Raw genomic sequence first — 13,842 nt, forward strand, 5'->3', positions numbered from 1 at the left:
TTTTATTTGCCGTTTTCTATCCCTTAAATAGCAACATGAAAATGTCCTGCCATGCATTTACGAACTATATAGATTCGTAATAAGGTTCTTTTGCTCAGTCAAGCTCAACGGTCCAGGCATAACGAACTCCTTGCAACAATGTGACGTTATAACCGCGTTTACGACTCTTTTAACCTTCTGCAGAACATAAAGGACTCGTCCGATCTGAAAACATGAGTTCCGAATCTGTTGTGTCAGGTAATAGGACGAATGAGTGAACACTCACAAGAAAAAAGGGGGCCGAGTACCCACACATAAGTATATCATAATCAGTCACAAAGAATTTAAACGTATCTAATTGATCAGGAATAAAATGAGGAATTCTGTACCCACCAGGTTGATATGACAATGGCCGTGTCATATACTTAGTTTGTTAGTCAAATAGATTTTAGAACATGTCTATAAATAATATTGCTATCTGCTTAAGCTCGGACAGTTATGACTCAGCTCAATTCAGTTGTCTACAATTTAATCTTCGATCCTTTTTCAAGGCACATTTAAGAATTATCCGTAATGCAAACCGTCCATTAGGCGTCCATTTGTTTATTCATCTACGTATGAGGCTGTGTTTTTAATACGAAACACATTATTGATCTGCGAATCGTGTTGCTCGCTTGAATTTGAAATGAGCCGGATTTCCATTCGGTAATTGAGCGCGGAATGTCGCATGAAATCGAGAGATTTGCGTGGATGATCACGTCGTTTGACCTTTACCGTTTGATACGTAGATTTAATGATAATGATGCAATAGATTAAGGTTGTAATTACATTTGAAGGTCGTAGAACCCTTTGTGGTTCGACTCTGGCGGCTGCAGTTAAGCGCTGCTGTGTTCTGGTTTGAAGGGTTTGGTAAGGGAGACATACTTTTCCGAGGCGTTGCAGCTTAGTCCTCAGGAGTAGCGGCGCATCTGTGGCCGACCACAGGTAGGAATATCTAGTCCTATTTGTGGTTGATTACAGATGTCTATGGGCGGCAGTAGTAAAAAAAACATTTTGAGGAAAAACTTTTTTTATAATTAAGAAGAAGTAGCAAACGAGCACGCAGGCCATCTGATAGTAAGTGGCTACTGCTGCCCATAGCCATCTGTAATCAACCCCAGATAAAATTAGATTCCTTCCTGATGTATTTACGTAAATTACTTAAGTACCGACCAATTCTACAATATCCTGATCATTGCGTCATAAATGGTCAATTATCTTAAAAACAAACGACGCTCGGCGTGGTTAACTAATTCTTGGAACAAAAGAAATGAAGTTTTTGCTTCCAAAACGACAAAGCTAAACTCGTGAAAATCCCCCTTATATCTAACGACTGAGGTTTTCTGGAAACAATAACAGGAAAATATACGCGAAACTGATTTGATAAATGGGGAAAAGCGTAGTTTTTGTGTCGTATGCAATTGCAAATATCGTATATTATAGGACATAGTTAAGCGAGTATTTTACGGGTATGTTGTATTTTAAAATTATCTGCATAGTTTTAATTACATACATTAACAAAACATTACAAAGTAAACAAAATTCAACAAGTATACGAACAAGCCTTCCCAGATTAAATATTTACATTTTTCATTTGGAAAGCCTGGACGGACTTCGAACCTGGGTCTCTACATTTCAGTCTGATATAAATCACTTATCATGCTTAAAACGTGTTTAAAAAACTTAATTCAACGTCATTTCCTTATTATCCGAATCCGAATGTACCAAGGAAATTGACTCCCATAAAATTACATAAACTAGTATGTTATAATATAAACAGTACAATAATTATTATAATCATAACCTTATCAGTATCCTAACTAATATAACAAATACAAAAGTGAGTGTGTTTGCTTGCTACGCTTTCACGCCCTAATCAAACCGATTGACATGAAATTTTGTTTTCAGGAATCCAGAAAAGGACATAGGGTAACTTTTATACATAAAAAGTACCGGTCCCGTGGAATAGATAAAACAACTTGACAACGACCTCTGTACCCGTACCAGTTTTCAAAACATCCCACAATTTTACGTTACGTTTACTCAATCCATTATTCTAGCCGTTTGCTTCAGTAGACTGACTAAACGTAACAATAAGAAAATGCTTAAGTTTTTTTGTCTGCCTCACATGTTAGCAAAAAAGAGAGACAAAACATAAAGCGCCATTTTGTCAATTTAGACATTTAATGTTACGTTACTGACACTTTAGTTCTGATACATTCCGCTAGGGGCGCTGATTGGAAATTGTATGAGCAAATACGTAAACAAATACCAAAACAGTCATATTTGTCAAAATGTAAAAACTCATGGTAAAGGTACTGATCACGAGCGAAGCCGCGGGTAAAGCTAGTAATGGAATAAAATTATGCACGTCGTTAACTCAAACACTGCTTTGTCAATGACAAAACTTTTTCATTGGCTTTTATCCGAAATCAAACGAACGCCTACATGCCAGTGTTCGCGCGATTGCATTGTATTGTTCTCGTCAGAAACAAAGAGGAAATATGTTTTATCGGTACTAAAATAAATTTGTAAAATCTGTAGGGGTATCTTCAAATGCACAACCAACAGAAATTTGAAGCGTTATCACATTTATAGGCCATGCTTCTGTATTCACAAGACAAATCAAATGTCACAAAGATAAGGAAGTTCATACTACAAAGGACTTATTTTCTAGTGAAAGGTCACAGGCTGGTCAATTGTTAGATTTCATAAAACTCACAAAGAACTCTCAGCCGCGTTTCCTCATGATTAATTCCTTCACTGTTATTGTATCAAATGATATTATTTATCCTAATTAGCCCAAAATTTTGAAATGGTAGGTAGGAATTAGAACTTTTGACCCCTCGACTAAATTTAAATCTCGGTTTAAGCACTAAGCTATTACCGCTTTCACCTGTAGCTGTGCTCAAAAGTAATTCGGAAGCTAACTTGTTAAGTAAAGGTTATTATACATAATTGAGGTTAATACTTACATTACATACACCTTATGTATTATATCTACATAATAATTTGTGTACTCTATTAATATCATTACTCACGGCGTCGAATTATAAAATGTAATTTCATGCCACAAAAGCGGCAAACAGTGCATAAAGGGAAAGTTTCCGGAAAGTTTGTGCTGAAATTTAATGAGTGTACAGTAAATTCATACAATTACATACAGATGTATGTTATACATATAAATATAAACAAACCGAAATACTTTTTAATGACGTAATTTTTAATGACATTTAATTTGAAGGTGGTAGAACCCTTTGTGGTTCGACTCCGGCGGCACCACCGCCACACCTATTTCTACCTAATAACAGCAGTGTTAGGCGCTGCTGTGTTCCGGTTTGAAGGGTGTGGTAAGGGAGACAGACTTTTTTGAGGCGTTCCAGCTTAGTCCTCAGGGGTAGCGGCGCATCTGTGGCCGGCCTCAGGTAGGAATATCTAATCCTATCTGGGGTTAATTACAGATGTCCATGGGCGGCAGTAGCCACTTACCATCAGGTGGACTGCAAGCTCGTTTGCTACTCCTATATTATAAAAAAAAAAAAAAAAAAAACATAAAAGTAGCAAACGTGCATAGAATAGAAGCATAAGTAGTGATAGCGTGGTAGTTGAAACTTGGCCTCAATCGTGGGGTTCCAAAGTGCAATGTGTGTATTAGAAATTAATTGTCGCGTGCTTTAAGGGCGACGCAAAACATCATGATAAAACCTGCATACCTTACTGAAGATATGTGAAGTCTACCAATACGCATTTGACCAACGCGGAGGACTATGGTCTAATCCATTTCATTCTGAGTGGGGACTCGTGCCCAGCAGTGGGTCAGTAATGGGTTAACGACGACGTTTTATTGGTCGCGTTAATCACACTTTAATCGCTAAACTTAATAATTGCCCAAACGATAGTCGTTTAACCTAAAATACCTACCGGTTCCTATCGCCGGACGGGTAAAATACTAAAGCAATTTGCTAGCGTTAAATTTTCTATTATTGAGATTATTCTCCGGGGTGATATAAAGGCGGGCTAGACTATAATTTAGCTAGCGCCGACCAAGCAGTTAATAAAGCCTTTGTCCTGTTACCCCACGTCCTCTCTTCCATCGGTCAGCCACTAGAATCTAGCGTTAAATTAAGTCTATGTTTGGAAGACCCTGGATTTTCTATAAACCGTTTTCCTAATACTATACTGAAACTTTTCACACTAATTTATTCTACGATATTTCGTCCGATTTAACGTCATAAAGGTTTTCTCTACAAAAATATTCCCTAATACTCGTCTGACTCGTAAAAAAATCATGTGCAAAATTTTGTGCTTTATGATCTTAGGTTCTTAAACATTTCATCATAATGGACCCTTTAATACATTTTTGTCTTGCCACGAATGAATTCGCAAATTATTTTGCCACTTGAATAAAAAAGATTTTCCTGTAATATTTCTCTGAAGGAAGTCGGTAAAGAAATGGTACTTCTGTCGCGTCGACGTCCAAATTAGTATAAAAATAATGAGTAAAAATTCCTGCAAATCTTCGAGGATTAATTCTAGTGTCAATGCGGACCAAGAGTGGCCTGTAGACCATTTTTTCAGAAACGCTATTCTGATATAAACGAACGAACGAACGGCGTAAGTTTTGTGTCATCTGTCACTTAGTTCTATTTCCCATGCCAATCTCCGTCTTACAATAGCAACATTACGCGCTGCTGTGTTCTCGTTTGAACGGTTATAAGATAATGCTTACGCGGGGCTTTGGTAATTCTCTAGAGGAAGCAATGTATCCTTGACCGCCCTCAAGTGGAACTATTATCCTCTTTGAATATATTTACGGATTTTAAGATGGCAGTGACTAGCAGCAGGACTACACGCTCGTCTGCAACTTCAATAACAAACAAAATGTTAAAAAAGTTAAAAAAGAAGTTTGTATTATTTTCAGAAACTTTCATTTCATACCCATAACATAGGAGTGCATAACAAATAATTGGTCGGCTATCTTAAGGCCATATTCGACTTAGAATGACGCAACGAATCTAATAATGCATTGTCATCCAAACCAAATGTTTATGCAAAAGTTCATCTCAATCGGTTGGGGTTAATTGGTATAAAATTGAATGCAAGTTAAAAAACGCTTGCAAAAGTATCTTTGTTGGCTAATTCCCAAGGAAACTTTAGAATATGGTAGAACGTTCTGTGGTTTGTCCCCGGCGGCACAACCGCCACACCTTTTTTGCCTAATAACAGCATATACCTATACAATAAGGAATACAGATTTTTCCGAGGCATTTCAGCTTAGTACTCAGAGGTAGCGGCGCATCTGTGGCTAACCTCGAGTAGGAACCTAATCTTATCTTGGGTTGATCACATATGTCTAAGGGCGGCAGAACCTACTTACCATCAGATGGTGTGTTACTCCTATATTATAAAAAAAGTTACAAATATATTTCTACACATGTAAAAAGTATGATACATTAAAACCTGCTCGATACTTGTCAAGCCGCTTTGTGTCGTGAAATATGAAGAAATAATTCTAAAACTCCCGTATTGAGAGAAACATCGTAAATATTAATGTTATGTACCGACGAGGATAAAATCTTAAGCATTTTAGGCGGGCCCGTCATGGAAAATATTGGGAAAGTCTAAAGTAATGAACTCACGGACGACGATGAATAGCTAGCGATTTTTGAAGGTATGTTTCTTTTGGCGCGTTAAAGAAAAATGCAGAAAATTACCAAGAAAGTAACCAATTATATTTTTTAGGTATGATATATAATACGCCTACTACGCCTACGGACCGATACTATACGATACGACACGTACCAATCACATATGTGGGTACGTAAATACACTCGGTATTTTATATTACAATACGGTATTTTATTTTACAAGGTTATTTTGTAAAATTGATAACGAAACTGTAAGAAATTTAGAAAAACCATTGTAAGTAATTGTAGTAACAATATCTTAACAAAAAAAAGTGTTGTATCACAATAAATGGATCATTATCAAACAAGCTGGACACCAGAATAAAACGCTAAAATTCATAACACTATGCTATCACCGCTAATTAGGTAATTATGTGCCGTTTTGCCAGAATGCCGGATAACCCCGAATTGCCGAAAAACCGGACGCCAGATGCTAGATGCTGGAAAAAATAACTCAATAGTAGTAGAGTTTATCCATTTTGAAATATACACATTTTTAAATATACATTTTTTGAAGGTGGTAGAACCCTTTGTGGTTCGACTCCGGCAGCACCACCGCCACCATACCTATTTCTGCCTAATAACAGCAGTGTTAGGCGCTGCTGTGTTCCGTTTTGAAGGGTGTGGTAAGGGTGACATACTTTTCTGAGGCCTTCCAGCTTAGTCCTCAGGTGTAGCATAAGTGGCCGACCTCAAGTAAGAATTTCTAATCCTATCTGGGGTTGATTACAAATTTCCATGGACAACAGGAGTCATTTACCATCGTCATGCCATGCATGCTCGTCTGCTACTTCTATATTATAAAAAAGTCTAATCTGTTAAATAAAAAAAGAAACGCCATTTTTTTAGAGATAGTGTAGAACGAGCTTTACGTAGCGCCGGATGACCTAATGGGTGAGATCGTAAGTTTTATGGCTTTCGTAGAGTAACTTCAATGAGTTTTTCAACATGCAATACGTCTGATGGACGGAAAGCTCCTTTGTGTAAAGTTTTAATTATGTGGTCATAGTCAAGCGTGGCCAATCGTTGGACAGAAGCCCACTTGGCAAAGCATTGGTCGTTGTTGCTATATACATATGAAAATTAAAGTCAAAATCAAAATATTTTACGTGAAGATTCGTAGAATACTTTTAGCCAATTACCTGTCTTACGGTTTATATTATAAGGTATAAGGTAAATTTTAATAAAATCGCTGCTATTAAAAACAACTACTATTTTAAAGGATGTACTTGTACGTAACAAAATCAATAAACTATGTATTTTCTCTTCATTACCCATTATTTTATGTTATCATAAATGGACAAAGACAAAACAATTTTGCACCTTTTTTTGTCTAATTATTGGTTGGTAGCACATTAAACACCAAAACTTGTTCATAAACATAAGCTCCATCAAAATATTTTTTGGAAACATGCAAATTCTTATATGTTGTTTTCCTCCTTTTAATAAAAACATTTTAATTACGGTCTAATTTCAATTACTGTTTGAATACTGGTGTTATAAATGCGCTTAGAGCTGCGAACGGAAGTTACTTTTAAACGTTTTTATTCGGCACTAAGAGCAGTTGATGAAAACTTTTACACAAACTGGATCCCAAATTAGACCAGTCAACACTGATACTTATTCATAAAACGTAACAAATAATATATATATTAAGATAAACAAGACACAATAGATACAAAAATCTTGTAAGATGTAATTATGTTAAAATATTTCAAATAAATATCAAGAATATTTCAATTAATGTTAAAAAGAAAAATTATCGTAACCTCACTTACTATACCAATATTTCGACATAGAAAAAAGATCCGAATAAAAAAATATTATATATTCATTGTATATTATTATTCGTTATATAGATCTGTAGTTTATACAATAAAATATGTACCCAGTCACCGCATCCTCACATAGAAACGAGTTTAATAAAAATACCTTCTCAAAATGTGTTAAAAACCTCTTTAAATTACTCTCGTCTGAAATGTTGGAAAAAATAATTAGAATTTGTATTTATTTAAAGTCTCAAAAGAAATGCTCTTGAAACTTAAACAAGATTTTGGGACATAAATATTTTAATTTAAGACAGACATCTCTTGAATTTTCTGTTAGAGGCGGCATTGGAAACTAATTTAAGTATCTAAACCATTTCTTTTTTTCTTAAACAGACATTGAATGAAAGTGATAGACTTGAATAATAATAAAGGACCTTTCACAGATTTCAAACATTTTAATTCAAATTGCAGAGGTGCTCAAATAAAATTACTTTGCTTACGTATTAAATTGATAGTATTTTTAGCCACTTGTAAATGTCGAATTTATTTGGAATCTTGTCAATAAATCAAAGTATATTTTTATCTTTACAAATAAATAAAATTATCTATACAAATAATAAAAGTGGCTGTTCGTAATGTCAAAATAAAACCTGTTTACTAATTGAGCATGAGTGTATATTCGATATTGATATAAGTATCAGAATACATTTTTTTGTCTGTCTGTCTGTTTTTTCCGGCTAATCTCTGAAATTACTCGACTTTGACAGGATTTTCACTTGTTGAACTATTACAGTTTAACAAGAAGGTACCACCGCAACTTGGTTGATAGAAGGGTGTTGGTGCAACATTTTAATTCTTAGAAGTAATAACTTACTGTTATAGAACTGCTGTTATAAGGAGTTAGTTAGGGATGCCCGTGGCGGCAGAGGCTTTTTTCTACTTAGAATCTTATAAAAATATAAATAATGAAGATAAAGTTCATCAACTCTTTCCTTGTACCCTTTGTACATCGTACGCTGAAAGTCCGTACAAGTCCGTAACCACATCAAAGAGTGAACTGTAAGTCTTTTTCGTTCAGAAGGTAAAGTTTAAATGAGCTTACATTTGAAAATTGTGAGAATGTATGCGGACTTGTATGTAGTGTAAGTAATAGTCATCATACAAATTGGCATGCAATTACATAGTCTTGTGTTCTTCATTGTTCACAGATGGATTGAGCGGCAAGATCAGAGTTTTTCTTTTACCCTGATAATGCCACCTTTGTAACCTAAGCCATCGAATACTTAGAATAATAGAAATCTTAATGGTTTAAAATTAAGCTGTGAATGACAATAAAATTACGAGGTAAAGTTAAACCGGAACTATTTCCTGAAAATGAATACAAAGAGAAATATATACTAATTCCTGGCACATCATATACCAATAAGTGATTTAATAATGTCGATAAAAATGTTTTTTTTCTCAATCTAACATTAATTAAAAATTCGACTTACCGGCGTTCGAATCCGATACTAGTCGAATTTTCGTGGCGAATTCCGTAAATACTCCAAGTGGTTTCCATCGCAGCGGATTAATTAAAATATCTTCTTAAGCTCCTTCGTAAATCGAAATAGGCGACCGAAAAATAGAACTAGAAATACGAACTAGTATTTACACAAACAGTCCGAAAAGTTTATATTTACTTTTATAAATAAATGCACACAAATACAGCCGAACTTCCGCAAACGTTGCAGATTCACTCAAGTATGTTTACACTTGTATCTTAAATTAGTTTGTTGTTTGTTATTTCGCGCGTTTTCACAAGTACGTTCCCACAGACCGGTCCATACTGTACGGCGAGCGCCCGTCAACTGAAACTGAATTCAGAAAGGGGTGGTTCACACAAGACGGTTTCGCCGTAAACAAACCCTCGTAATGTGGGTCGCGAGTAATGGCTCTTTAAAAGAGTAATTTTTCTTGTCCGATTAGGGTCATATGTTGGGAATTTGATGTGGGTCCGATATTTTCATTAGGGATGTCCGATCCGATGCTTGACCGGATTAACGAAGCTTTGAATTTTCCCATCGTATGTAATGTTGTTGCGTCCTTACGTTCAGGTTCACCTATGTTTTGTGCAGTAAAGGTTTTCAAATTGGTATATAACTATATATATTATTTTGTACGGTAGTACTAATGATATTACTTTACATTCTGATGTCGCTGACTGATACATTATGTAGATAGTATTATTAAATAACTAAGGTTCTCCTTAAAAATCCTGATAAAGTATTTTCATGCTAATGTTTGATTTCTTGATAACAACAAAGTAAAAATATGTGATAAATTTCATGGGAAATATTGAATTACACATATAAATATAGATCCTTATACGCAACTTAAACGGATAATAGGTATAAGTATGGAATATTAAATGGACATTTTACAGTTACAGTATGGTAGAGCCATAATGATGTAAAATTACTTGAACATCAATTAATAATTTAATCGACGCGTAGCCCAATCGGCCTAACGGCGGGGTAATAAACTGCATCAGCAGTCATTTGCCTATGATTAATTAACTTCTAAATTGCCAATAAGCGTTAAATAAGTTTATTTTAGATTCATTAATAATCGTGTCGGGAACATATCGGGTCGGTAACGTGGCTCATTTAGACCGAAGCCTAATGAAGTGATGTTTTCTGTCATTTTCATTAATTAAATCATATTATTTCTGTTATGTACATGATTTAATCAATGATTTTGCCTCCTTTATTGTATGTGAATGATGAATTATGTTAAGTGACTACTGGCTGTGGACAAATAGATATCTGTTCCTACATAGAACAAAAATATTTTGTTAATGATCATCGTATGTTTGTAAGGTAAGCCACTCTTTTAACTTCATTTTTTATAATATAAATGCAGAAGTATTATGTGTTAACATAGCACCTCTGCATTTATATTATAATGCAAACATAGATGTGGCACTACTGTTGCCTATTGTACACATTCACAATTAACTAACGCTATTTATGTTAGGTACTAGTTAGCTTAATAGAATTATCGTTCGTTGTCCTTCTTAAGATAAGACATAAAGGTATGTCCCGAATTATAATTCAATATAATGCTATTAAAAAAATAACTACAGGTAACCAATAAAAGAGTAAAAGACTATAAAAGTCACGTTCATTTGACATTTTTCTTGAATATCACTTGTATAACTTAAAATAAATTAAACTACAAAAAATCCGTCGAGAAGAAAATTCAATTGGAAGTTAAGAAAAGATTGTGGCAAGACTAGACAGCATTACCATATCTATTGTAGCACGCTTCAATACTACGAATACTTACATTATATTCCTTTTGATAAATTGACTTGATTCTGTTGAAAATCCTTTCATACAAAATTCTACTTAAATAGTACAATATCTGGGGCTTTTGATGTGAAATATCTATTGGCGCGCCGTGGTAATAAAATCCACTCGTATGCCGTGACGACAAACGGCATGAAGCTGTCTTATGCCGTCACTCTTCACCATTTTTTTTTTCGATTTGTGTAGTTACTGGTAGCCCTAGCGGTCTACACAGGTTTACCGAATTTTAGTGGCGAGCCCAAAGCTCAGCCAGGACTATGTGCTGGAAGGAATAGATAGTTTTGGTCACCGTTGCCGGTTTCCTTGAGTAGTTATATAGGGATTGCGGCTGACCTGAGGTCACCTCCTATGAGCTTCTCCACCACTATTATGTACCTACTCTCCTGTATGTGCGGTTTTTAAATAATATAGGACAAGCCGACGAGCATGCAGTCATCACGGTATATGGCTACTGCCTTCTATAGACATCTGTAATCAACCCCAGATAATATTAGATTATATTTACGGTACATTACTTCGGGTTTTTTTGTTTTTATGATAATTTGTAATTTGTTTTATTATATTTAATTATGTTCAGTAAATAAATATATAAAACTAAACATTAGTATTAACTAATGTTGCATATGCATATTAATGCACAAGTATATTAAAGATAACATCAACTCAATGGAACCACTTAAATATTTAAATAAAGTTATTTATATACATATAACCAATGAATATATCTGTACGAATACTAATATTTTATACAATTCCCTTTATAGTATTGTTAATTACATTGCCTGTATAATTAAATTATTCGAATAGCATTGTAATTTGTACTCATTCGTTATTACTACCAAAACTACATCCTCATCATACAATTGGCAACAAAAACACATTTACGAATATAGAACTTATACCAAATAGAATTGCCTTTCTAGAATTAGTCTAAATAAAAGAATGTAGTAGATTCTTTAGTCGTAGATTAATGAACATAACTCCATCTAAATTTGATCAGTAGTTTCTGAGAAAATCGCAGATATACAAGCTTACATACATACCTAGCTCGAATACAGAACCTCCTTTTTTGAAGTCGGTTATTATATATATAAATTCTCGAGTCAGAATGTCAGTTACTATTAGTAACTACTAGTAGCTACTATCGATTTTTCATACCTCTAAGTGATAAGGGTTGTTCACCCTTAACATTTTTTTTATTTATATGGCAACACAACGTTTGCCGGGTCAGCTAGTAATTATATATCTTCATGTACAAAAGCGGAAATGGTAACAACCGAGGCTTCATGTACATTTGTTATCTGTCAACGTCATTTGTTACCTGTCCGGATATGAAAACACTTGCCCCGAGCGTAGCAGGTATTATTAATTACGGTGTTATACCATTTCTAGTTGAAATATGCTCTGTGACTAACTTCACTTGGCTCAGAGGCCATTGAACTGCGATTGGCAAGCTAACAAATTTCAGGAACACTTTAAAACTGTAATAAGTTAGCATTTTATTGTCGCTCCAATCTATTAAAAGATTTACATTACTGGATAATATTTATAGTTGTAGAAAAATTGTTACTTGCCAAGTTTTACGTGATCTACAATGCTTTACCAAATTAGACAAAACGTAAGGTATTTTTTGTAGTTTTAAGGGTATCATAACTAAAATAATTTGATGAAATGTTCTTACTTATTTATGACCTATTTTTATCCAAAGGTTTTGTTCTTAATTATATTGGAATAGAAAAATGCGTGCGATATGATAGTTTATTGTGGACTGAGAGGAGCGATCGAGTGACACAACAATTCTTTTCCTTTAATTGGGGCGGGTTGAAGCTCACTCCTCCTGCTCGCTGCTCCAGTATGAATTAGTGTTAACACTTACTCCTTCCATAACGATGCAATTATAATGTATGTCTGGACTACCACCTGCTCACTGCTCCAATGTAGATTAGTGTTCACACTTGCTCCTTCAATAATGATACAATTATAATGTATGTCTCCAAGCGCTAATAGCCATAGCTATTTAATGGTAATATAAGTTTTGCTGGTTCGACTGCGGGACTACCACCGCGTCTATTTTTTATAACATCAGGTTAAGTGCTGCTATGTTTTGGTTTGTACTGTGATAAGGTAAAAAGCAGCGGTAGCCTAGTGGTTAAGAAACGCGGCCTCTCGATCGAGAGTTTGAACCTCGGTCCGAGGTTCAAATCCCAGGCACGCACCTCTGATTTTCAAATTTATGTGCGTATTAGAAATTAATTATCGCTTGCTTAAACGGTGAAGGAAAACATCGTGAGGAAACCTGCATACCTGAGATATATATAAAAAAAAAACCTCAAAGGTATGTGAAGTCTACCAATACGCACTTGGCCAGCGCGGTGGACTACGGCCTAATCCTTCTCATTCTGAGAGGAGACCCGTGCCCAGCAGTGGGACACAGTAATGGGTTGATGATGATGATGAAGGGTAAGACAATACGACGCGTTCCAACTACGTTCTTAGGGTAATAACACATGTGTGGTTAACCCCCGATAGCAATCTTATTTTTACCTAGGGTTGTTTATAAACGTCCCTACACACTGTCTATACAATAGATGCAATTTGCTGTCAGGTTGACTTCGTACTCGTTTGTTATTTCTATAATAATAAAAATAAAGACAATGACTAGGTACTTGATATCTGCAACTTCATGCCCACAAATATGATATCAAACATTGTTTTACAAGAGCTTTGTGCGAGCTTAAAAATTCAATACTAAAAGCTTAAACCGTAAAAGTTTAGAACGTATATTCGAAAATACTGAAATTGTTCCAGTCTCTGGCAAAATTGAATTTGCAATAAGCCACAAAGGAAAACATTATTCTATTGTTAGATTTATGGAAAATACATATTCTAACATGAAGACATGTTTACCGTACCATTTTCTCATGTTTTACGATTTCGCTTCATGAGCTCGTATGGACAGATAGACCGGTTCATATTATAGAATATTAACCACGTTAGATTGAGAACTTATTTTAT

General features: G+C 34.9%; 1 protein-coding gene across 1 annotated transcript in view; it reads right to left on the reverse strand.

Annotated features, from left to right (window-relative positions):
- The window catches only part of NGR-A17 (neuropeptide receptor A17), an 83,969-nt gene extending 74,661 nt beyond the window's left edge, over positions 1 to 9,308 (reverse strand). Inside the window, exon 1 of the mRNA XM_073091000.1 lies at positions 8,968 to 9,308. The gene's annotated coding sequence lies outside the window, so the exon portion shown is untranslated. The remainder of the gene's footprint in view (positions 1 to 8,967) is intronic.
- Positions 9,309 to 13,842: the final 4,534 nt, after the last annotated feature.

Source organism: Epargyreus clarus, unplaced genomic scaffold (assembly GCF_041222505.1).
Source record: "Epargyreus clarus isolate Ecla_fem2 unplaced genomic scaffold, WU_Ecla_fem_2.2 ptg000003l, whole genome shotgun sequence".
Lineage (NCBI taxonomy): Eukaryota > Metazoa > Arthropoda > Insecta > Lepidoptera > Hesperiidae > Epargyreus > Epargyreus clarus.